This window comes from Ambystoma mexicanum, chromosome 3p (assembly GCF_040938575.1).
Source record: "Ambystoma mexicanum isolate Mex_15411 chromosome 3p, UKY_AmexF1_1, whole genome shotgun sequence".
Classification (NCBI taxonomy): domain Eukaryota; kingdom Metazoa; phylum Chordata; class Amphibia; order Caudata; family Ambystomatidae; genus Ambystoma; species Ambystoma mexicanum.
The window spans coordinates 1220848924-1220875426 of NC_090925.1; the positions used below are offsets into that span (position 1 = coordinate 1220848924).

The 26503-nt window shown below is 46.8% G+C and overlaps 1 protein-coding gene and 1 long non-coding RNA gene across 8 annotated transcripts in view; one reads left to right on the forward strand and one right to left on the reverse strand.

Moving 5' to 3' along the window:
- SLC4A9 (solute carrier family 4 member 9) overlaps positions 1-26503 on the reverse strand; it is a 1170242-nt gene that overhangs the window by 61083 nt on the left and 1082656 nt on the right. The window lies entirely within an intron of this gene.
- Positions 1338-26503, forward strand: part of LOC138581378 (uncharacterized) — a 229543-nt gene continuing 204377 nt past the window's right edge. For all 3 annotated transcript variants that reach the window (XR_011304540.1, XR_011304541.1, XR_011304542.1), the window contains exon 1: positions 1338-1851. This is a non-coding gene — a long non-coding RNA (uncharacterized lncRNA). The remainder of the gene's footprint in view (positions 1852-26503) is intronic.

Here is a 26503-nt window from a genome sequence, read left to right on the forward strand (position 1 = left end):
GACACCAAGGGCAACATGTAAAAAGAAAAATATGCTCCACCACGCCAAAGCCTATTTTCTACAAAGATTAGGGTCACTTTTCTGTTGTGGTAATGGGATTAAGGGTTATGGACATGTTTAATCATTGCAGTGTCAATGCAGTTCAGATGTTTTGAGTAATTTGCAATCAGGTCACTGAGCTCAGGAGCTGTCATGATCTCTGCTTCCAAAAGGTCAGGGTTTTCCCAACTCCCTTGGAAGCAGATCCATAACCCAGGTTCCGAGTGCCAACCAGTCCCAATTGGGACCTTTTGGACCCAGTCCTGGCGCCAGTGGCACCAGGCTCATAAATATGCCCAGTCCCAGGGCTGGAAGCGCCAGGCTCATAATGCTTGGGTGGACTTACCTTCAGCAGACCATGCTGCTTACTTGCCTGCCAGTTGAGCCTCTGATCCTCTTCTGTTTGGAACTACTTTTCCTGTTGGGTGGGGCTGGAGCCACTCCCTAGATTCAGAACACTGGAACTCTTCTGGAAGGCAGGAACTCTTTTCTTACCAGGAACTCTTTTCTTACTTAGGCGTGGCTGTGGACAGGGTCGGACTGGCCCTTTCGGTCTTTCGGCCCGTGGCCGAACGACTTTGGGGTCTCCTGGGGCCGGTTTTCCGGCAGCCACCTCTGGGCCGGTTTAAAAAAAAAAAAAAAAAAAAAAAAAAAAAGTCTTTTTTGTTTTTGCATGTGTGCGCTGCAGACAGTGCGCCGAGCCGTGAGTATTCGCGGCGACGCGGCCCGCGCGCGGCCAAGTCAGATGGGGATGGCCGGAGGGGGGAGGGGGTGGAGAGTGAGTCGCCTCGCCTGCCAGTGCCCTGGTGTGAGTGAGGAGCAGGGCCGGGAGGCGGGAGCCAGCCAGGAGGGGCGAGGGGGGGTGCCACGCGCCGGCGGCGCCGGCTGCTCTGCACAATTATCATAGCAAGGTAACACTAGTAGTCACTAGATGTTACCTTGCTTTGATGATTGCATGTGCATCTGCATGCATGCATCATAATTTATGATGCATGCAGATGCAGATGCATGTGCATAATTCACGGGCCGGTGTCGCGTCAGTGGGCCAGCTGGGCGCCCGCCAGTGTCACTGCAGGGGGCCGGTGCGCCTGCCGTCAGCTCACGAGCCTCTGGCCTGCAGCTGCGGCGGCCACAGCCCACAGAGAGAGAGAACGACAGTTGTGAATCTGTACTGTGGGAGGGAGGCAGGCTGAATTTAGCAATTGCAAACACGGTACACCGACCAAAGCAATTGTAACACCTGCCTCCCTCCTCCGTCCTCCCCCCTCCGAGACCTCCTGACCCTGGGGGGTGCAGCCTGCCTGCGGGCTCCGCTGAGCTGGGGCCGAGGCGCTGAGCCCGGCACTGTAAACACAGTGACTGACACTTCACATTGATATCACACTTGCTTTCAACTTTGCTGCAGGAAGTAAGTAACACTTCTTTGCAAAGTTGAAAGCAAGTTAGCAGCTGTCTTCAACTTGTGTGCCTGGGGGCTGGGCTGGGCCCCGGGGCTGCCAGCACCATGGACGAATGCCTGCCCAATTTGCCGCCAAATGCATTCATACATTATGCTGCTGAAGAGGCTGGGCTGCTGCTATATGAGCCCCAGTGCCCCACAACACAAGCACTGAAGCACACACCGTCTGCAGTGGACCTCCTCGACTCTCGAGACTGACGAGCGACGACAGTGCCAGTGCCCACAGCCCACACAGGACAGGAGGACCACAAGGCAGCACTGAGGCGGCCGGCCAGCAGACAGTGGAGTGCCCAGTGCCAGTGCCGGCCACACAGACAGCAGCAGGCAGCCCAGCCAACAGCCAGCCAACTGAGGTAAGGAGTGGACTGTCTTTTCAGGGGCTTTCCCTGCCATGCCATGCCATGTGAGTGTGCCTGGGGTGGGGCGGGGGGGGGGGGCTGCATGCAGGTCTGCTGTGTGAAGTGATACAAGAATGGATCACCATAGGTATCATTAATATCACTGCAGGTACTACTTTAACATTTTTTAATGGATCTTTCCCAATCTTTCCAGTTTTGGAGGGGCATTAGAAACTTTTTGTTTGGAATACTTCACCCAAATCCGAGCAGCCAGCCAAAGGTTTACTGGCAGGAGATTTGGTCGAAGCCAAATCCATTGAATCTTATTAACTGAATTTGGCTGGGATCTTGCAGTTTGAGCTGGCCCGTCCTTTTTGGGGTGGAGCCAAGCCTGATATGATATGATAGGTTATTTATAACGCTCTTAATACCCGAAGGTTTCTAAGCGCGAACCGGGGGAATCGAACTTGTGTTGCTCTGTGTCGTCTTGCTTCCAAGGTGAGCGTGTTGCCCCTGAGCTATCCTCCCGAGACAAAGCCTGGTTGGCACATGTTTTTCCCCCTTTTTAATAGCCTGACAGGCTGCAGAACGGGAGCTGCAGGGTTCTGTAGAGGAATGCGAGTTCTAATGATTCAACAGTTCTGGGTACTAATTATTAAGACTGGGTGCAAATTCCCCCTCTATTCATGTTTACATTTTACAATCTGTCCCCAAGTTCTTTATTTTAGATATACAAAGCTTCTAGAAGTTTCCAGAAAAAAAAACTCTCTCTACCTGCTTTGACATAAAAAGAACCATGTGTAAATCATTAGAACAGAACAAAGCACAACGGCTAACCTATGGCCTGACAGCAACCCTACCTGAGACACAAGTACATTATAATAACTTTTTTTATTTACATAGCGCTTTTACCCAAAGCGCTTTACATAGAACAAATGTTACATACATTTATATTACCCAATAGAAGCTGTTACTCAGGAAGAAAGCCCGAGTCGACCTTGCCGGGATTTGAACCTGTGAATCAAACAGATTGCACGAACGAGAGCTCAACCTACTGAGCTATCTTACCAGCTGTATGAATTAGTTGAACAATCCATTTCACAGTCATTTCACGGAAACAAGTATTTCATCTGAGTACATAAAACTCATGTACCGCTGTGCAGTGCATTAAATCTTCAGAAATTCAAATGAGAACAAAAAAAAAGACTTTCAGGCAGCGTTGAGTAAAGCTGTCAACTTTAAACCATGGCCATTTTGCGTCGGCTGCGTTTTTTCCCCCACTTTCCTGCCAGAATCTCACATAAGTGACATAACCCACGTTTCGCCTCCCATCTCTCTTGAGCAGGGCATCATTCGTCGACAGTAGCCGATTCCTTCACGCAGATTAGGCCGCAAATGGCCGGGTCCGCTCCCTGAGCATTTCGCTTCATTCATCACTGTGGTTTTTTTTTGGGTTGATTTTTGTTTTGTTTTGTTTTAACGCCAGTGACACTAGGCACCTGCTGTACTGCCTGCCATGTGAAGTATGGGGCTATACGAATTCCAGAAAAGAGGGAGTGTGGAACACTGGCCATACAAACCAGCAGTGCTGGGATCCATGAATGGAATATTGTCAGGGCAGATGACCTGGTCAAGTCATAATGAATTCATTACTAGCACACTTTACAGGAAACAAATGGAGGGGGGGGGGGCCAAGCCCAGAATCGCACCACTTCATTCCTAAATCCTATTTGTCTCAATGACTTGACCCACCCCTTTACCCTTCACGTTGTTTTATTTTAGAAAAGCCCACGCATTTATTTGTTTAAGATGTACAGTACACATACAAGTGCTTGGATGGTGCAGAGACCACAAAAACTAGTATTAGGCGCTACTATGAACAAGAGCGCAGGGTCTGGATGAGCCGGGATTTTAGCCGTTTCCGGAGCGAGGAGGTGAAATGTGTCTAGGTGGTAAAAGCAACCCAGTGGTCTACAGATGGGAACGGTTTCAGTTATGTTTAGGGCAAATGGCTCATTTGTAGGAGAGGGCACGTGTGTGCATTACATGTGGGCGGCGCGCCTTCTGTAATAATGGATCGGTCAGAGTGAGGGGACTACGTTACAAGAATGTACTGCTTTTCGCGTTTCTTCTCTGCTTGACTGCAAAAGGTCAAATTCAGAAAATGTGTAAGCCAGAAAAGGCATTAACCTGCACATAGAGACTTAGGACCGCCTTTTGGTTTTTCCAAATTCGAATGTTAAAGCATCGCAGCGGTATTTCAAAATGAGTGCGTTTTTTTACGACTCTGTGACCTGCCTGTAAACATATGTGGGGAGAGGTGTTAAGGGTAATAATTGAGGTGGGGGCAAGGTGGGGCTCCAGGGGTGTCCCACCTGCATATATTTGCTGAAATATGGCTTAAAAGAACAAAATATTAGATGGATTTGGAGTCGATCAAATCTCCTTGATGAAGTCACATTCTCTCTCTCTCTCTCTCTCTCTCTCTTTTTTTTCTCTCTCCCCCCCTCTCTCTCTCTCCTTTTCTCTCTCTCTCTCTCTCTCTCTCTATCTCTCTCTCTCTCTCCATATAATAGGTAGTATAAATAGGGTGACCAGATTTAAAAAGTAACAGACCGGGACAGGGCAACTAACATAAAAGTAGGAATAGCGCTTGAAAGTGGCTGTCAAGGCACTACATTTCAATAGTGGTTGGAGCAGAAGGAGGTTCAAGTGTTATTGGTGGAATAAACATATATTATAATTATTTTATGACAAATTACCACCAGCTTTGAAGCACTACACTTGTGTTTAAGCGCTTTACAAATAATTACAATCACAATCTTAATTTGTAAAATGTCACATTCCTACTGTTTGAGATTGTGCATTCCTGCCTGCCAGCTAAGAAGACCTACTACCAAAAACCGGGAACAATGCAGTGAAAAAAATAATCTTGAGAAAGGGGGACAGAGCAGAGCACCCGATTACGGGACAGTCCCGGCAAAACTCTTAACTATAAAGGAACAACTTTATGGCACTCATTTCCTTGGTGACTTTCCTACTTATTATCATCAGTGTGCCGTCTGCCCTCTGTTCGTTCTGTTGTGATCGTCTGGGGTCACTGTGACAAATGTACACATTTATAAACATTTACATTGCACACACCTGCACCCCCCATAATGACGTCCTAGAGCGATGGAAGTGCGGGCGAGTGATTCTATGCATAGCTTTGAAATCGCCTTCCTTTGCAAGTCAGGGCCAGCGTTTTACACTCATATTTAGTTATAAAATGGCCATATCCCGCCTGTGACCCCTCCACGGCCACCCCACACAAAAATGATGCCCCATCTGATCTCAACTGCATTTCAATGGAATGTGCAAATAAATAGTGTCAATATTTAAAAGCATGAGGACTTCATTACAATGTTGATAGGCTCGGAGCTGTGTGCTGCGGTTTGGGGGGGGTATGTTTAGTTGCGTCTCGTGCATCTGGTTGCCCGAGTTCACCTTGTATATGTTTGAGAGGGTATATGTGGTGGACGTGCAGTAAGTATCGCGTGTGTGTTACTGGACGTTCATGATTGTGTTGGGTGCACCACATATGTACTGTGCGTGATTATGTGTGAATATATAGTTTATGTTGCTCATGTCTGTATGTGGTTGGTTGGCGCAGTATATATGTGTGTGTGTGTGTGTCTGCCTGTGTATGTCTCTGCAGAGAATGTGTATCTTGGATGTGTCTGTGAGTTGGTCTTTGCTTATGTAGGTGCGACATGCAAACATGTGTTTTGTTAGTGTAACAATCAAGCGAGTAATGTGTATGTGTGTGTTTCGTGTGTATCTATGTTGTGGATGGTATGTCGTGGTGTAGGTGTGCGGAGACGGAGTAAGTGTTCTGAGTATTTGTTTGTGATGCATTATGGAGGCACCTGTGTGTGTGTGTGTGTGTGTGTGTGTGTGTGTGTGTGTCAAATCTTTGTCTGCTGTATGTGTGCATTTGGTTTGGGTATCTGCTGGTGTGTGTTATCCACCTACGTGCCTTAGTAGGTGCAGCGTGTTTCCATACCAGTATATCAGCGCATATGGGCCAATTTACCAAATTACTGTGAATGCAAGCAGATGTCCAAGGCCAAATGATAATGTTGTGTTATTATATAGCACTTACTTGTAAGAGCTTCATATAGACCAAATATACCTACAAACTCACTCAACCTGTGTTGGTACTCACTCAACCTCAGCAGGATAAAAGGCTGACCTCTCTGGGAGCTGAACCTGCAACCTGCAGAGCACACGCACATTGCAGTAGTGAGCGCTGAACCCACTGAGCTATCTTACCGGCTATAGCTATCAGAAAACTAGCCACTTAAGAAACACAGAGCCACATGCTGCTGACCACAGCCCAGGAGCCCCAATTTTAAATTAGGGGTAGCAAGGGAGACCACAGGGGTAGCAAGGGAGGCTTCAGGGGTCACCAGGCAGAGCCCTGGCAACCCCTACATGACATCCATGCCAGATGTGGTTTGATTTACAAATACCCGTTTCATTACCTTGCGCTATCTATTGCCTGACATATGTGGGAATTTGCTCCTCTACCTGTTACTAAATGGGTGCAGCAACGTTCACAGAGAATGATCAGGAGCCGATTGTGTTTGAGCTAGCTTTACCATAGCTGGGAGCAGGCTGTACCAGTTATGCTGTACGGCCCCTTGGGCATCAGAGCTGGTTGTATTTGTTGGGCAATATGGGCATGAGCGAAATGTAACTGTATCCGTTTTGGAAGCTGGCTGTACCTGTTCATTGGCATGAATAGTTAGGTAAAGAGTATTGCATGCTGCTACATTGCTCTCAAAGCATTTAGGCTTCCTTGATAGAGATGGATTGTGGCCCTGCCCATGGTAAAACATGACTTTTTTTCTGTGGGGAGGGGTTGCAACTGGGGGAAAAGATGAGGGAAAAAGTGTCAGTACTGAAAAGTCAGTTGAGCTGGGAGCAGCCTCGGACTGGCCTGTAGGACAATAGGCCCAGGGCCAACCAAAAACACAAAATGCTGGTGTGGGACCGTTTTTTTGGCCAAAGTGGGACCCTTATTGGCCCATGTGGGCCAGTTTGATGAGTTAATTCACACTGCGACTAGTAGTTTTGACCAGTGTTGCTTGCTGAATAAATATTCTTTAAAATATACAATTTGCATGTCACTTTATCAAAAAGCTCCGCCTGGGTACTATTCAAACAGTATCACAAAAGGAATGAAAAGCCATTTGCAACTGCGGGCCACTTTTTCTTTGGTGCCTGAGACAATTGCATGGCCCAGTCTGACCCCGGATGATAGCTAGCCTTTGTTGCTGACTGTGTGCAGTTCGGAAGCACCCCACAGTGTCTTTGTCGAGGGCATAGGGGCATTGGTATCCCGAAAGGGGTCACTTTTTCTGAGGCAAGGGGTGGGCCACTTTTTTGAGGGGAGTGGTGGGCCACTTTTTTTTTGTTGTCCGGGCCTATTTCTTGTCCCAGTCCGACCCTGGCTGTGGAAGGAGACACCTAAGCACTACAGGAGGCTATTTAAACCACACCCGGTGGATGAATCTTGCTTTGCGTTATTCTGCAACCTCTGCAGCAGAACGCTCATCGTGTCTTCTGCATCCGGTCCTGGGCCTAAGGAAAAAGGCTTACCATCCTGAATCCAGTCTTCAGCAACACCTATAAAGACAAGAAAGAACAGGTTAGCATTCCGGCATCTGAAAGGCAAAGGTTTACCATCCTGAATCCAGTCTTCAGCAACACCTATAAAGACAAGAAAGAACAGGTTAGCATTCCGGCATCTGAAAGGCAAAGGCTTACCTACTCTTCGGCGCTGCATCCCGCATCTGAAAGACAAAACAAGGTGCGTTTAAAGACATTGGGGAACTTTAATACTCACGTGCCATGACTCCTTTCCACATCTAATCCAGTGGGTATTCCGGCACCCTGCAGCCGCTCCGAACTCGTACCTGCAAAATAAAAAGACAGTTAGAGCGCATAGTGAAGCAGGCAACAAGCGCTTACTTACGTGCTTCCAGGCGCTTCTATTCATCACACGGGCTCCATCTTCAACTCACTTCAGCCCGTCATCCGCCATCGCCGGAACCCTGTCAAAACAAGAGACATCATTACTAAAGGCTTTAAAGACATTTGAATGACTCGAAACTTACCGTTCGTGCAGTAAACGACAGACAGCAGTCCTCTGAAGTCAAGAGGCCTGCGCTACCTATCCAGTGAAGGAACTGGTTACAGCACCCTGCCCCGAGGCAGATGGAGAGCTCGGCATTCACTTACCTAAGGTGAGAGCGTTAACCTTTGGGGGTCTACAGGAGAGGAGAAGAGGAAAGAGATAGGGACACCCCAATAACCCCAGTTCATTAACCCCATATTTTCTATCTGCAGACATCTTACTCTACACGTCAGGCATACAGTGCACAGAGGTCCAGCCCAAAGAGCCAACCGGGTGCTACACATCACCTTTGAAGATACGGTAGTCGCCCAGTCAAGACCGGCGCCTCTGCGAGAATCAGGTGAGCGTTACAGAACGCAAAGCCTACCGCAAAACTCTTGCCCAGGCGCTATGGAAACCTCGGATACTGACCCCCTAGCCCGGTTACTTGGGGAACTAAGGGCAGAAGTGCATGCAGCTCGTCAGGAAACGAATGCTCTAAGAAGGGAACTAATTATTTCCAAGGAGAGAACAGACAATCTTGCTAGACAAGTGCTACAGTCACAAGCCGGACAGACCCCGTTACCCGCATCAGGGGCAAATCTTCCTTCAACATCCTCTATGAATCCAGTGCAGATCAACCTACCTGGGAATGTACCTCTGGCTCCGCCCAAACGATTTTCTGGTGACCCAAAGAGGTTTGCAGTATTTATCAATCAGTGCCGGTTGCACTTCTTATGCCGGCCAGCAGCCTTTCCAACTGATCAAGCAAAAGTAGCTTTTGTACTTTCGTACCTTAGTGGCAATGCGGCAGACTGGTCGATCCCTCTACTTAATCAAGATGATCCGGTTCTCCATGATTTTCAAGCCTTTCAGCTTAGTATGGAAAAACTGTTCGCAAGACATTCACAGGGGCAGGCCTTGGACAATGAGCTTCTTTCATTGCGACAGGGTAATCAAGACCTTTTGGCTTATATTGCATCTTTCAAAAGGCTAATAGTGGAAACTCAATGGCCTGAGGACAAAAGGATTACGCTGTTTTATAGAGGTCTACGTGGAGAGCTCAAAGACGTTTTAGCCCAAGTAGTGAATCCCCCACAAGACTGTTCGGATTATATAGACTTGGTCGTTCAAATAGATCACAGGCTGCAGAACAGGAAGGCCGATCGTTCCAAGTTTGATGCTCGAGTATTTTTCAAACCGCCAACTCCTTCCAAAGGAGTAGACTCCGGGGAACCCATGCAAATAGGGGGTCTGAAAGGTCCTCTAACACAAAGGGAGCGGGAAAGGAGGAAACAGTTGCAATTATGCCTATATTGCAGAAACTCAGGGCACTTTCTTCGAGACTGTCCGGTGAAACCTGCCAAGAAGGCAGTAGGAGCTGCAGTTACCAAAGTTACAAACTCTGAGCAGGGAAACGACCTCGCCCGACAAGAATAGAGGTCCTCTTGCCGAGCGTGAAAACCAGTTCCGTGACCTCGCATTTCGTGATACCTATGGTCCTCATTAGCCCTGATAATCCGGATCGATTACATGCAATTGAAGCTTACGTCGACAGCGGTGCCATCGGCAATTATGTGGATCATGAAATGGTTTTGAGGATGAATCTAACTCTTTGTCCCAAGGCTGTAAAGGACGTCATTACTACGGTGGATGGTACGGAGATAGCCTCCGGGCCAGTAACGCATACCACTCAAGAGGTGACGCTAGTAAGTCAAGATGGACACCATGAGAAGATCGTGTTCGATGTGATCAAGGCCCCTCAGTTTCAGATTATTCTAGGAATACCTTGGTTAGAGAAACACAATCCTCTGATCGATTGGCGAGCAAGAACGGTCCAGTTTCCAGAATGTGTCTCTACTTGTCACCCTCCACCTGGTGTTGCACTGGCCGCAATTTCTTCAGAGACTCCCCAGTTACCTCCCGAATACCTAGAATACCAAGATGTTTTCCGAAAGGATCAGGCTAACTCTCTACCTCCTCATAGGTCTTATGACTGCCAGATAGACCTGATACCTGGATCTACTCCTCCTTGTAGTAGAATTTATGCTCTCACCGAGCCTGAGAACCTTCACCTTCGACAATACCTGGATCAATACCTGGCAAATGGGTTTATTCGTCCTTCCAAATCCCCTGCTTCTTCAGCTTTGTTCTTCGTTCCAAAAAAGGAAGGAGACCTTAGAACTTGTATCGATTATCGCTCCCTGAACCAGATCACCGTTAAGAATAGATATCCGTTACCTTTGATCCCTGAACTCCTGGACCAAGTCAGAAAAGCATGCATATATACAAAGCTGGATCTTAGAGGAGCTTACCACTTGGTACGAGTAAAAGAGGGCGATGAATGGAAGACGGCCTTCCGCACCAAGTATGGGCTATTTGAATATCAGGTCATGCCCTTCGGACTTTGCAATGCCCCGGCCGCCTTTCAATATTTTATGAACGATGTCCTCAGAGAGCTCATAGATGTATGTGTTGTTGTTTACATTGACGACATCCTCGTTTATTCTTCATCGGAATCTGAACATCGGAAACACGTGAAAATGGTCCTCGAAAGATTGCGTCAACACAAACTTTTCGCTAAGTTGGAAAAATGTGTTTTCAACGTGACTGAAGTTGAATTCTTGGGATTCATATTATCACCTGGCGGAGTGCGTATGGATTCAAAGAAGGTCGATGCAGTTCTCAAATGGCCATCACCATCCTCCGTAAAAGGTGTGCAAAGCATGTTAGGCTTCGCTAACTTTTACCGCAGGTTTATCCCCGAATTCTCTCGAATAGTCCAGCCCATCACTGCCTTGTTAAAGAAAAACAAACGTTTTGAATGGTCTACCGAGGCGGAACAAGCTTTCCAGGATTTGAAGACTAAATTTATCTCTGCACCAATCTTAAAACACCCTCGCCCCGAACTCCCCTACATCGTGGAAACTGATGCTTCAAGCCTTGCCATGGGGGCAGTTCTATCACAAAGGGACCCGGTAACCAATCAGTTGCATCCCGTGGCATTTTGGTCCCGCAAATTCTCGCCTCCTGAAATCAATTACACGATTACTGACAAGGAACTTCTGGCTATCAAGTCTGCCTTTAAGGCTTGGCGGCATTATCTGCTGGGGGCCCGACACACCGTTACTGTGATTACGGATCACCGAAACCTGCAATATTTGAAGACCGCAAAAGCCCAATCCTCTAGACAACTCCGTTGGGCATTATTCTTTGCCGAGTTTGACTTCATAATTACCTATCGACCTGGTACAAAGAACGGTAAAGCCGATGCCCTTTCTCGGATGGGAGTGGAAGAACACTTGGTCAACCCTAAACCTGTACCAATCATTCCCGAACAAAGAATTCTGGGTGTAATCGCCACAGAATCCATAGAGGAAGTTAAGGATAAAGCCAGGCAACTTGTAACTCCAGCAGACATACATAATTGGCATCTGCAGGGAAAGGACTTTGCAGTAAAGGACAACTTATTGTATTTCCAAGAACGATTATACCTACCCAGCACAGATTTACAGAAAAAAGTAATCTCTTGTTATCACGACTCTTTAATGGAAGGTCATCCCGGTATAGCCAAGACCTCAGAAAAGATCAAGCGCTACTTCTGGTGGCCGTCTTGGAAAAAAGATATCAGAGACTTTATAATGTCCTGTGGAGTATGCGCCCAAAACAAGAGTCAAAAGGAAAGACCAGCAGGCCTCTTACGCCCTATTGACATCCCACCTCGCCCTTGGCATACGCTTTCTATGGACTTCATCACCGATCTACCTCCATGCTCCGGATACAATACGATTCTAGTAATCGTGGACTTATTCTCCAAGATGGCGCATTTCATTCCGCTCAAAGGCTTGCCAACAGCAGCAACTCTGGCCCGGGAATTTCTCGAAAACATCGTCCGACTGCACGGTTTTCCTTCGGTTCTAATTTCGGATCGAGGTAGTCAATTTATTTCTCATTTTTGGCGAAGTTGCTGTCGGTCGGCTCAAATTGATGTGAGACTATCGACCAGTCACCACCCTCAGACCGACGGACAAACCGAGAGGACCAATCAAACTCTGGAACAGTATTTACGCTGCATGCTGCAACAAACTGAAAAAACTTGGAAAGATATCCTTTGGATAGCCGAGTATGCCTACAATAACTCAGTCCATTCGGGAACTGGGAAAACCCCGTTTTTTCTTTTGTACGGCAGTCACCCTCGAACCTCGGAGTTGGATCCCCTCCAAGATCTTGAAACACCAGCAGTAGACTACCTGCATTCTACAATCACCCAAGCCTTTAAGGAAGCTGTTTCTCACCTTCAAAGGGCTAAAGTCAATACAAGAAAGGAGCAGATCAACATCGGAAGGAAGCCCCTCACTATCAAGTAGGGGATCAAGTCTGGTTATCCACCAAATATCTATCTCTAAAAGGGCCACGCACATTCAACCCAAGATACCTTGGTCCCTATTCCATCACTACCATAGTAAACCCAGTAGCGGTCAAGTTGGACTTGCCCCCGCACATGAAGATACATCCGGTCTTCCACGTCTCTCTATTAAAACCCGTGCAACCTCAAACCCGACTAACCAAATCTCCAAAACCTATCCTAGTGGATGGAGAACTCGAGTTTGAAGTCAAAAGCATTCTGGACTCCAAGATCTCCAAATCTAAACTATTCTACCTAATTGACTGGAAAGGCTACGGCCCCCAAGAGAGATCCTGGGAACCTGCTGAATATGTCCACGCTCCTCGCCTAATCAAAAGATTTCACCGAACATTTCCTGACAAGCCAAAACCCCCGGAGAAGCCCGGTTTGGGAGGGGCCTTGAGGGGGGGTACTGTCATGATCTCTGCTTCCAAAAGGTCAGGGTTTTCCCAACTCCCTTGGAAGCAGATCCATAACCCAGGTTCCGAGTGCCAACCAGTCCCAATTGGGACCTTTTGGACCCAGTCCTGGCGCCAGTGGCACCAGGCTCATAAATATGCCCAGTCCCAGCGCTGGAAGCGCCGGGCTCATAATGCTTGGGTGGACTTACCTTCAGCAGACCATGCTGCTTACTTGCCTGCCAGTTGAGCCTCTGATCCTCTTCTGTTTGGAACTACTTTTCCTGTTGGGTGGGGCTGGAGCCACTCCCTAGATTCAGAACACTGGAACTCTTCTGGAAGGCAGGAACTCTTTTCTTACCAGGAACTCTTTTCTTACTTAGGCGTGGCTGTGGAAGGAGACACCTAAGCACTACAGGAGGCTATTTAAACCACACCCGGTGGATGAATCTTGCTTTGCGTTATTCTGCAACCTCTGCAGCAGAACGCTCATCGTGTCTTCTGCATCCGGTCCTGGGCCTAAGGAAAAAGGCTTACCATCCTGAATCCAGTCTTCAGCAACACCTATAAAGACAAGAAAGAACAGGTTAGCATTCCGGCATCTGAAAGGCAAAGGCTTACCATCCTGAATCCAGTCTTCAGCAACACCTATAAAGACAAGAAAGAACAGGTTAGCATTCCGGCATCTGAAAGGCAAAGGCTTACCTACTCTTCGGCGCTGCATCCCGCATCTGAAAGACAAAACAAGGTGCGTTTAAAGACATTGTGGAACTTTAATACTCACGTGCCATGACTCCTTTCCACATCTAATCCAGTGGGTATTCCGGCACCCTGCAGCCACTCCGAACTCGTACCTGCAAAATAAAAAGACAGTTAGAGCGCATAGTGAAGCAGGCAACAAGCGCTTACTTACGTGCTTCCAGGCGCTTCTATTCATCACACGGGCTCCATCTTCAACTCACTTCAGCCCGTCATCCGCCATCGCCGGAACCCTGCAAAACAAGAGACATCATTACTAAAGGCTTTAAAGACATTTGAATGACTCGAAACTTACCGTTCGTGCAGTAAACGACAGACAGCAGTCCTCTGAAGTCAAGAGGCCTGCGCTACCTATCCAGTGAAGAAACTGGTTACAGCACCCTGCCCCGAGGCAGATGGAGAGCTCGGCATTCACTTACCTAAGGTGAGAGCGTTAACCTTTGGGGGTCTACAGGAGAGGAGAAGAGGAAAGAGATAGGGACACCCCAATAACCCCAGTTCATTAACCCCATATTTTCTATCTGCAGACATCTTACTCTACACGTCAGGCATACAGTGCACAGAGGTCCAGCCCAAAGAGCCAACCGGGTGCTACACATCACCTTTGAAGATACGGTAGTCGCCCAGTCAAGACCGGCGCCTCTGCGAGAATCAGGTGAGCGTTACAGGAGCTACCAAGCAGAGCTTACAGGAGCTCTTCGCGAAGCTTCTGTAGGCACACCGCGGGATTGGGAGCTTTTGCCGCGGGAGAATCAATCGAATCCAATTTTATTGAATTTCTTTCAACCAATTTTGCCCCAAATATATGTGGGGATGGGGTTGGTTTAGGGTAATAACGAATGTGGGGGAAATTATGGGTGGGTGCAGGGATCTCCTCTCACATATATTTGCGGCAAAATCTACCAAAACTCTTTCGGGGAGGAAGTCGAATTCAATGGATTCTTTTCGAGCAAATCACACACAACCCATACCGCGTGCTTGCTGCAGGCAGAGCACTGAGCTCCAGTGGGCACCCTCCCTTATCTTCCACAGAGACAAAGTGGGATTTCTCGTCTGTAGGTAACTAAGATAGTTCCTGAAGTCAATCAAATTAACCCCACGGAGGTTCCCTAAATATCTCCTGCAGTCAATCAATGTGGCTCCAGAAAGTTGCAGGGATCCCATCAAGCATGTGTTAAGGGACAGCACTGACCGCCAATCTTCTGCAATGACCACAGTGAACTCCTGCCGGCACCCAATAGATCGCTTGAAGGGAAGGCACCGGGCTCTTGCGCTTACTGCCCTGTGCTCTTGAATGCACCCCACTGATCTGCACGTAGTGCACCCTTTGTCAACACGCAGCCGCGCCATTTCTGTGAAAGTGGATCTATTGATCACACAAAAAACGCTTGAAGCATATTTTAGCAAATGTTTCTGCTCAAGTTTTCTCTGAAAAATGTAGATGGGGAGTTGGGGGCTAGCAGACTCAGACTGGCCTATAGGGCGGGCAATAGGCCCATGGCCAAACTAAAAACACAAAACGCTGGTGTGGACTGTTTTTTTGGTCAAAGTGGGCCTCTTTTTTGGTCAGTTAGGGCCAGTTTGATGAGTTAATTCACTCTGCAGCTAGCAGTTTTGACCTCTGCTGCCAGTGGAGTAACCTTGCTGAAAATATTGGGGGGGGCATGACAACTGAAAGAAAGGGATGGCGGAAGGTGGCTCTGAAGGATAACACTAAACTACTACACCACAAGAGTCCATTGCCGACGCTCTGTTATAACTTTTATTAGGCTGGCGGCGTATCTTTAAAATTCAATTCTAAAGACACGCCAGTCTTCTAAAACTTATAACATCACAGTTGGTCTTTAGAATTCACTGCATTCACAACAGTAAAAAAGCCTGAGCCTCCTCTACCTAAAGAGGGCCTGTAAGCAGGCTGAAGGGAGCTGGTGTTTGATTATTGCCACTAGGGCACTGACTCAAACAAGCATATAGAAATATACAAAATGGACGCCTGCAAGATTTTAAAACAGCAGATTAGGTTGATTATTCTGATTTCATTAATTACTTGCAACATTATGACTCATTAAAATTAAGGTATATTTTCCTGTGTTCAAATGACCCCAAGCACTAGCGTATCGAGCGGGAGGCCAGACCAGGACATTTTTCAGTGGGATGACACTCACATTCGACACCTCAAAGAGAAGTGTCCCACTGGCAGGACAATGTGTGGCAAGCAATTCCTGCTCAGCACGCTTATTGTCCTGGCAGCAGCACACCTTACCCTTTCCTTACGTAGAGGTGTCCCACTGCCAGGACAATGTCCCAAGGAGCTCCGGGAAGCAGAGGCCCCTCACGTTTCTCTGAGTCAACAGAGAATTACATTGTGAGCCATTAGGCACTAATGGGAGGGAGGAGGCGACTATTAGCAGGGACTTTTGTCCCTTTAGAAATGTATATGGGAGGTAGGGATCAGAAGTGTGAAGGGTGCATAATGCCGCATGCTTTCTGAAATAATGACTATGGCTTTAAAACCCAAGGGGGAATTGTTAGGCTCACGTTAATGGGCATGATAATATTGTGACTTTGCATACAGGATGGGGAGAATACATTCATACTCTCATTCCTCAACATAGTTTATGACAATGTATATAGTGTGCAATTAGTTTGCTATGAAAGGCTATCTTATTATGTACTAGCTTATTATGTAGTGTGGTTTGGTTCCAAGGCACTGCTATAAATTATTATTTAAGCACATGAAATGTAAAGCAAAACCATAATACATATCTATATCAACTAAACCTGGGAAGATGTGCGCAGTTGCTTACATTTTCCACATCTCAGTTTCACCATTTAACCAAAGTGTGTGATCCTGAGAAGTTCATTTAATCACATTGTTCTTATCTGACGCTCTGTATGTGATTTTGATTCACTTCAAAGCTTATGTTTTTATATCATGCTATTATAATAAAAAAGCCTAATGACTATAGAGTTGCTCCATATATAACAATAGTGCATTTTAGGTACTTTGCACCACAAACTTATTTGCCACTTGGCTTACTTACGGCAACTTATTCTAAAGTCACTAGTATGGTGCCTCCACGTATCAAAGTCTGACGATGCTCCTTGCAATGTCCTTTTGTTGGTGCAAGTCACTTCTGTTGGTGCAATCCATGTGCACATTAGGAGGTTTCCATGTAATTTCCCCCCGAGAGCGCCTGGGCAGAGCTCTAATAGATGGGTTGCTGCATCTGCAATTAACCTGCAGTTTTTCTTATGTGTAGAAATGCCATCTGCCACTAATGTTACCAAAAAAGTAGATTAGGGCAGGGGTGAGCAGTTTGGGTGCGTGAATGAGACTATTACACACACTGCAGTTTGTGGCTCACCTCACCCCCCCACTCTTGCAATGCTGGATACTCCCCTGACCCCAAATGTGATTGTCCAAAAGTGACCCCTCACTAGGGTCAGCCCAGCTCTCCAACAAACATACTTGCAGCTGAGCTCAGTTCAGCATTATGTAATGAGACAGCGCAAGCCTGGCTGGGCACCTCAGCCAGGCTTGCGCTGTCCAATTACATGATCAAAGAAAGCGGCTGCCACAATGCGGCCCCCCGGTGCTCCCACCAAAAGATGGGGGGACAAAAAGGCATGCCACCAAAGTTGGGGGGCTCCCACTGTCCTCCGCTATAATTACGCCCATGTCTGCTGCTGAATAAATATTCTTTAAAATTCACAATTTGCATCACACTTTATCAAAAAACTCCCCCTTGGGTACTGTACAAACAATGTCACAAAATGAAGGAAAAGTCATTTGCAACCATGGGACACTTTTTCATTGGTGCCCGGGACAATTTTATGGGCCAGTCCGACGCTGGGGGTTAGGCAATACTGATGAGGGTGTGGGGTGACATGTAGGGGCAGTGGGGGTCTGCATGGCCCATCTCCCGCATTCTATCAAAGAAATAAAGACAAAATGAACAGAGCAAAAAAGTGAGGATGAATAGACATGCACGCCTTTTCCATCTCTGCATTCTGACCTCTTTCTTTGTACTGCCACTCTTTCCTTTTCTCTGCACTGTAACTCATCGCAACTATTCACAGTTTGCTCGTCTGTAAATAGGGAACAGTCATCTTGGGTACAATTAGAGTTACTTTATGGGTTCTTTTCATGCTAACCACTTTATATGGACTCCTACTGAGCTGGTAACCTATAAAGCTATGCGCAAGAGTGTGTTAAGTGTTGCTTTCTTCCCCCTGTGAGGTCTGGCAGGGGCTTGCATTGCTTAAGAGTACAATTTTGCTGTACGAGTGGATCAGCACATACTCAAGACATTACCCATCTAAAGCCTGGGTAGAACCTTTTGGTATTAATGTATGCCCCATTTCAATCTTTTCTGACTTTATGGGTCTCGGGATTATAGCTCAGGGGCAACGTGCTCGCCTTGGAAGCAAGATGACACGGAGCACCACAGGTTCGATCACCGGGTCCGTGCTTAGAAACATCTGGGTATTAAGCGCGTTATAAACAACCAATCATATCATATGGCCCATATAAACTCCAATTACTTGTGGACCACCTTGGGCCATTATCATCCTCAGCATGTCCCCGAGCGGGTAAAGAGCTAGAGAGGCAGATTTCAGGAAATGTATTCTGCTGTATTAGAACATCAGGATACTCACTTCTCACCAAAAGAGGCCACTGTACCACTAGATTTCTTTTTACAATTGATCTATTGTAAACTGAAATGTGTAGAACAATCTCAAATCTCAAATGACAGTCGACAACAAAAGAAATCACCTTATACGGTACTGCTACTTTTTCGCGTTTGCTTTTGGGTGGTGCTCTAGTGCCTCCTATAGAGCAGCTGAAACTATGTGGAATATGGAGAGACACACAGCCTGTGGGTGTTGCTTGGATATGGCTTTACGCGACCCCTCGCCCTGCTTATCCCTCCTGGCTCTACACATGCATGCTGGGATCTTGCTCTCTGCGTTATGTTAAATGTTAAATGTTAAAGGTATTTGTACCGCGCACCGTCACCAACAGAATTGGTCCCCAGGTGCTCAGGCGGATCTATAAATGATAAAGGTGGGATGGGTTAGTAAGGTGAAGAAGGGAGTAGGATAGTGAGAGGAGTGGTGTTCTGTTGGCAGCTTCAACTCAGTATACACCGGGTGCTGAGCTTTGGTGCGGGTATCGGATCGTAGTCAGTCCGCGTGTGCTGTTGTTCCGGCTTATGTGTTGTTGCAGTGTTGTGAAGTGCGTACGGCTTGTTGTGCGAGACATGGTTGTGTAAGTTTATTGAGTGAGATAAGTATGCAGAGTTTGAGCTTATATTGGTTAGTGGGTTACCTGACCTTTACCATGCTAACATTCACAGTTCTGTCTGCGTGTGGCACTTGTTGGCCTTCACATTCCCATCTAGATGCGGCGCAGTCCAGGGTTTAGGACTCCCTCCAGGTGCGGTCATGCCAACATTCACACTTTTATCTATATGTGGCGCAGGCTAGAGTTTAGAGATCCGTCCAGGTGTGGGCATACTAACATTCACAATGCCATCCGAACGCCACGCAGGCTGGTATTCACATCTCTAAGTGTGGCACATGCTAGCATTCACGTTTTTTCTAGGCGCGGGCATGTTATCCTTCAGTCAATCCTATCCAAATGTGACGCAGGCCAACGTCTATCTAAGTGCGTCTGCCGGTCTGGATATGTTCGTCCGGTACGTACGAGTGGGAGAGTCATTTGAGGGCTTTCGGCTGGGTCTAGGTATGTGGTCAGTCTCTGTAGCCTTCCTTTGTGGCTATTTTCCATGAGGTCTTATGCTCTGTCGAGTGGTTGGTTCTTTGGTTTGAGTGTTTGTCCAATTTCAGAGTGGCCGAGGTTGGAGTTATTTTCATCATTATTTTAATGTTTGGGCATTCTAGTGCGTCTCCGTTGTGGTTACGCTTTGAAGAGCCATGATTTGAGGAGTTTCCTGAATGCTAGGTGGTTTGTTGTATTCCGTATATTCTTAGGTAGGTCATTGCAGGTTTTGGGTGCCTGGTGAGGGAAAGACGATCCTCCGAGTTTTTTTCTGTTGTAGGGTTTTGGTTCCAGGTGTATGTCGGTGCTTGATCTTAGTGTTCTTGTCGGTTGATGTAGGCGTAGTTTGTCGCTTAGGAATTCTGCGCCTTGTTTGTGTATTGCTCTGTGCGTGATGCACATGGCCTTGAACTTTATTTGTTGTTTCAGTGGTAGCCAGTGTAGTATTTTTAGCACGGGTGTGATGTGTTCTCTTCTAGGTAGCTTGTGGAGGAGTCTGGCTGCTGCATTTTGTATGCGTTGCAGTTTTTTTAGAAGTCGTTCGGGCATGCCCAGGTATAGGCTATTGGCATAGTCTACTCTGGACATGATCAGAGCGATGATGGTAAGTGTTTTGTTGGCGAACGACAGCTGGAAAGTTAGGAGGGGGCCATGTTTACATCCAACATGTTGGTCATTGCAAAATAAACTATGCATCATTGTGAGTGATTATAATGTTGGTGGTGCAGCGGGATGCTTACCAGCACTTGGAATGCCGGAATTATGGCATATTTCAAGTGCTGGCAACAGTGGCAAATCCCAATTCCATGGAGGGGATTGCTGGAATGAATTACCGGAGTCGGAAATTCCGGCAGTTTTTGCCGGTGGGGACAAGGTTTACCTCCAGCTCTTGGCTGGAGGCGAATCAGTGCCCCCACCGGCAAACTTGTGCTTTGCCAGTGCAGCAAAAGTGCCGGTGATGGAATTACTGCCAGTTTTACTGGCACTTTTACTGCACCTGCACAACTGTAATGACTTAAAATACAGTTCGCACCAGGTTACAACTAAAAATGGCACCCCTCCACTCACGTCGCAAAGACTGCTACCAAGCGCAAGGCACGTGAGCGGTACCGTGCTGCTTTCCCAGGCTTCAAGGCCGCCTACTTCCAGGTTCAGGAGACCTCTCGGGAAGCACGGCCTCAGAAAGTAATTCCTCCAATCCCCTTTCTCTGACGTGTTTTGTTCTTAGTCTTAAAAGAGCCCCGGCCGGCTCTGCACAGTCATGTGACTGCGTAGTGCGTGCAGTGTCGGGTTTCCACACAATTGCCGATAGGCGGTGAGCGTTCAATCTGCTGTCTCACTCAGCAACCTGCCTCTGTTTACACGGGGAATGCCGCCAAACGTGGCACGGCTGCTGCATTATCACAGCGATAAAGGTTGGAAGTCATCTAGAGCTGTCATACTCTGAGCACGTTTATCTCATTGCTAGCTACATTATTACTTTTAGACTCTAAATGTCAAAATACAGCACTTTGTGCTAAGGTTTAGAGACCGGCTGCTGGAGATTTTTTCCAAGGCACTCGAGTGACAATGATGCAAAGTGCCTGTGCGCAGTGTCCCTGTCACTAAGACTGACGGAAGCACTTCGAGTTACCTGAACCCGTTCTGAAACTGGCCTTGATGTAAGTGTAAGAGCAACTTATGCTTGCACCTGTGCACGTGAGAGTAACAGCTGTCACAGGATATTCAATGAATATAGAAATACCAAAACTACTGGATTTGGCAATGCGTGTTTTATCTTTTATTGAGTCGGATTTCTTTATATGGTAGGTGTAAATAACACCGGACTTAATGGCGCTCTATTTTTATTGTATATGGTTTGGAAAAACCTTTACAATTCGTCACTGAGAGGAGAAAACAATAAAAGCATCAGTTAGCATGCTCATTCACATTGATTGAATAGGAAAAGACAATTGCATAAAAACAGTATTATCGTATTACATCGAATAACATTTAAACATACATCTAACATTCTCAATAAATTTATTCAAACCATCACAAAATACATTAGTGAAAAAATCTAATATCTTTGCAGCAAGAGGACAAAATACTAGACAACAAACTGAAACGTGCTTCCATCTAAGCTACGCTCTCCTAATTATCAAATGGGGCGCCCAGCTTCAAAGAATTTAAGAAGCGAGACAGACCTTAAATTGCCACCTAAACACCTCTTCCAGAGATTCTCGCTATCTGCCCACCTTACTGATATCAGTAATTTCTTAGGATAAGCCATTCTTTCTAAAGAAAGGGCAGAACACTGCAGAAGATGTCTTAATGTTTCTAAAATCGTTATGTCTTTACAAAAACGGCAGCGGGAGTCTTCACTAGAGATCCAATTTCTTTTTTAATTTCTTTTTTTAAGAGCACTTCTCTAGTTGGCAACAAGTTCCATCTAAGACGCAGCAAAATTGCTCTATAAAAAGGATTTGGGAACAAGTGCAGAAAGGGAGCCACAGTACCTCCTTTTTATGCTCGTGGGCCAGGTGGGACAAAGACGGATAATTATGGAACTGATCAATTGCATCATTCGAGTTCTGATTGAACAGAGTGGCTTTCGCTTCCTCAGGATTGACTGTCAGGTAATTTACATCTTGGCGGCATCTTTCAGCAGTGTAACACAATGCTCACTTAACCTGTCAATAAACAAAGAAGATCCCACCGTGTCCTGCTGCCCTTCCATACAGAGCTTTATGCCATTGTATACAAGGTCCCTGGGTGCCTTCAGTGACAAAAGCCCTAATTCAAAGCGCATTACTGCGAGAGGGACAGCGTTAGGCACCTTCAGAACCCGTCTCCAAATGTTGGCCTCCATTCTGTCCAACCAACCATGTATGACTTCGGGCCACAGTTCCATCCCATAATTCAATTTAGGGACAACCATTTAGGTTGTTTCATCGGGTGGGTATGTTTCCTGTGGCTGTTCGCTGAATTAGATTCAAAGGGCCTATTTGCCATATTGTCAATCCAGATACCTGTTCCAAACTCCAGCACTCTTCAAAATAATAAAGGGGGATTTGCTCTACTTCTGGCATTTCGATGAGCGTCCCCTCCTCCTGACTCTTTTCTGAAATTCCTTCTCCTAACAGCAGAAACCACCCTACTCCCTTGAAACCCGTTGTGGGGAAGGAAACTGCTAGGCCCACCACCATTGCTTTTAATACTTTTCTCTAGACCGGGCCCACATAATTTCCCCAGGAGGCGGTTTACCTGCAAATTGTTACCGTTCAGGAGGGTCACATTTCTCACCTCCTCATAAATTAGGTGGTGGCTGAGTATCCCCTCCCCAGCTCAGTTCTCGACAAAGACCACCCTTCACCTGGTCACTCCACACAAAGCATTTGTGCATTCTCCCGGCGGTCACAACTTCACCACTGTCTGGAGCATCGATTTCTACCATGCTTGCATCATTCTCAACTTCCTGCATACCTTCAGGTTTCCGTAGTAGTCACTGGCATGGCGTCTTTTGTACTTCCTGTAATGGGGGACGATTCAAAGTTTTGCAAAAATGTGCACGAAGAAACGACCTTGAATTTAGTAGTTTTTATGTTTTTTGATTTCTTACCCTTCTTTTCCACCCCCTTGGGCCCCACACACCTCTCACCCCTCAGGGTGACCGCCATATTCCCCTCTTCAATTACATCTGCAATATCCTGACCAACCAGTAGTGTGCCTCTCTTACCCCTTACTGGTGGAGAATCAGAAACCCCATCCTCACCTGCACGGCCCAGCCTACTGGGACCTTCTTCTGCCCCCTCCCGAATAACCCCAGCAGAATTTGGGGAACTGTCCCCCTTCACATCGTCCTTACTTTTCCTTATTACCATTGTGGTGGTGTAAATAGGGATTTTTACACATTACATTATTTGTAAATATACATTATTGTCCATCGGGTGGTGCATTGGATGAGATACAATCCCCATCAGTTCCAATTTCAGGTTGGTCTCATTCAGGAGTAAAGTATGTGACTAAACTTCATCATGAATTTTATCATAGAATTCCGCAAACGAGCTGAGCACCATATTTAAAGCAGAAACAGTTGGAGGGGTAAGTTTAATGCGCTCATCGACCTCCCTGAGGGTGGGATGCAAAGGAACTTCACTGTGAAAATAATTTTTCCCAGATGCCCCAGACAAGTTATTGTCTATCAAGTTAGTCAGTTCCGTAGGGGATCCGATAACCGAAGCGTCACAAGTCTGCTGGAAAAGACTTGCAGAGGCACCGACTTCTGCACTTTCCATGGTGGCTGATTCGGCTAATTCAATCAAAATGAGATCATTCACATGAGAAAGGTCAATGGTGGCCGTTGCGTGTATGGGATTGATTGACCTGATTTCAGTACTAGAGCCGGATTGTGGGACAAAATACGTTATTTTCTCGCCAGCAATAGGGGAAGTGGGCAGACCTATGGGATTGAAAGAATTGGCTGAGGGAACTAGGACTGACTTGATTTTTCTTCCCAAGGCAGCCTTAAACATCCGTGTTGTATCACACCCAGCCGTGCATAATCTGGAGTCGCCCAGGTTGTGCATTAATTCTGCCACCATTTCATCTTCTGAACGCTCTTCACAATTCCCGGTAGCCCCTCTTGTAGGAGTACAACCCGTCACAGCTGCTTCATCGGGACACTGGTGGGGCTCCTGTGTCACCCCAATTTGGCTCCTCAGCCCCATGCGGCACGCCATCAGGTCTGGAGTAATAGAAGAACTCAGATGGGCTGGTTCAGTTGTGACCCTCTCATGGTCTGACCACGTCACTATCTCCACCTGTGGTGATGATACAATGGTCTCCTGCTCCTCCAAGAACAGCAAGAGGTCATGTCTCGTATATGTGTGGTGTCGAAGTGAATAAAAGGTACAGCCCCCTGCTTGGGGAAATCTGGGCCTCCACACATCTTCCCCAAAGTGGTCTTTCAACAGTTGAGAGAATTAGTTTGTGTTCCCACCCCTTTGCTTTCACTCTGTCACCCTTTGCTGACCACCAATCCACTACTGGATCAGCAATCAAATTAAAGTCACCTCCCACCATAATCATACCTTCCCCCAACACCTCTAACATCGAGAACACTTTCTGAAGGAAGACGAACCGATTTACATTCGGTGCATATATGGATGGCAGGGTAATGAACTTCCCCTCCATGCGTCCCTTCGCTACCACCAACCTGCTTCCAAACCCCCTCCTCACTTGGACTTCTTGCAGTTGCATGGCTAGCAAGAAGCCAATCCCAACACCCCCCTTTTTGCTCGACTTGTGCGAAGCCCAATACGTCTGCCCCACCACTACCCCTTTCAATGGACGCTCCTTACCCTCCCTATAATGTGTTTCTTGCAAGAACAGCACTGCTATCCGGGCTTTACGAAGCATGTTCACTGTGAGGGACCTTTTGTTCAGAGAGTTAAGCCCTTTCACATTGAGCGTAGTTACCTTCCAATTAACCATTCTCCCATTGTAGTAACCTCAATCATTCCCTGGCCTTGGTCCGTCTTACTTCCCAATTCAATTGTTATGCTGTACTGCATGTAACACCCCTCCCCTCCTCCATCTGTCCCCCTGACATTATAAACCCCTCTATTATGCCCCCATTCCTTTCCCTTTGCCCTTCCGTCCCTTCCCCCCTCTCTGCGTCCTCTCTGCCTCCCTCCCTCCCCCTTATCTCCATGGCATTCGGCCACCCGTATCAATAATCCCAGGCTTATCGGCTAAACCACCAGAGTAACGGCCCCTGCCCTGTCTACAATAACCTTCCCTCACCTCCCCTACCTACGTAGTTTCATGACCACACCAATCATCCTTCCCCATTTAGTCAGGCTCAGTGATTCTCCCCTCCCCTCTTCCATCAATTCACTAGGCTTCGCTCCTTCTACGGGCCTCTACACCCGAAGCTAGAATAACAACATAACAACAACAATAGATCTTTTCCCTTAAACTCCATCACTTAACACCTCCCCTAGCCCTCTCCACATCCTCCCCCAGAAATACAAACAAACATGCCAACTTGGATTCCCGGCATGGGGCATCTGGACCTCCGTAGAACAAAGAACTGATATTTTTTATTTTTATTTATTTACTTGTGTATAATCAAAATGTATGATTTTTACAAGGCTGAACATCAAGCATCAAATATTTTCTTTTCTTTTTTTTTTTTTTTTTACATTTTGCTACGTCCCTCAGCGTTGATTTTACGTAATGCTGCTTCCAACAGTTTAGCTGAGGCTATCACCCAACGGGTTTTCTCCCCTGAAATGAGACGACACCACCAGGTATTTTCTTCGATCAGACGGGGGTCGAGCCAGCAAGGTGATAGGAAAGCGGTGCGTTCATTCGTTAAGGAGGGACAATGCAAAAGAAGGTGACGAACTGTCTCAATAGAGTCTGAGGCTTTGCATAGCCTACAGCTTTTTGTGGCTGTTTGATGTCTTATTGTCAAGATTTCTCTTGTGTGGAGTAAATTCAGACGTGCTCTTAAGAAGGTAGATCTTAGTTTTCTGTCTGGAAATTTCGAACAGTAGGCTAGAGGAGTGTGCAGTCTATTGAACGTAGGAGGAAGATGGGTCAGCAGCTTGCATGCTTGTACTTGGTCGTTGGTTGTTATCCAATCCAGATCCTTCAATTTTTTGGCGACTCTATCTGGGTTGGTGATCAGATCGTCCACGGAGCACATAATCTCCTGCAGTTTATTTTTTTGGCGTTTGACCCAGTTCACAAGAGTCTTGCATTCTGAGGAAGCCATCTCTTGGGCAATGATGCTGAAGATAGGTAGACCGTCTGTTATAAGAGTCTTTCTAAATAGAGCTAAAGACAAAGCATTCACCGTGGCACTTAGTGATAGGAGGCCCAGCTCTCTTCTTACGGCCGCAATAGGAACAGAGTTAGGAAGGCCGAGAGCAGATTTCCAGATGAAGCCTTCCAATTTCTGCCAAAAAGAAGTAGGTATGGAAAGTGTGGCATCCATACCGTAAGTCAGTGCCGGAACCATTTTTCCTTTGTAGAAATTAATCACCGGAATCAAAGAGAATTTGCCATACTTGCGGTCCACCATTCTTAGTTGCGAAGTTAAAGATTTTGCTTTTGCCCAGAGATGTTCCTGCATTTTAGCGTCATGGGTGCTGCCATCAAGA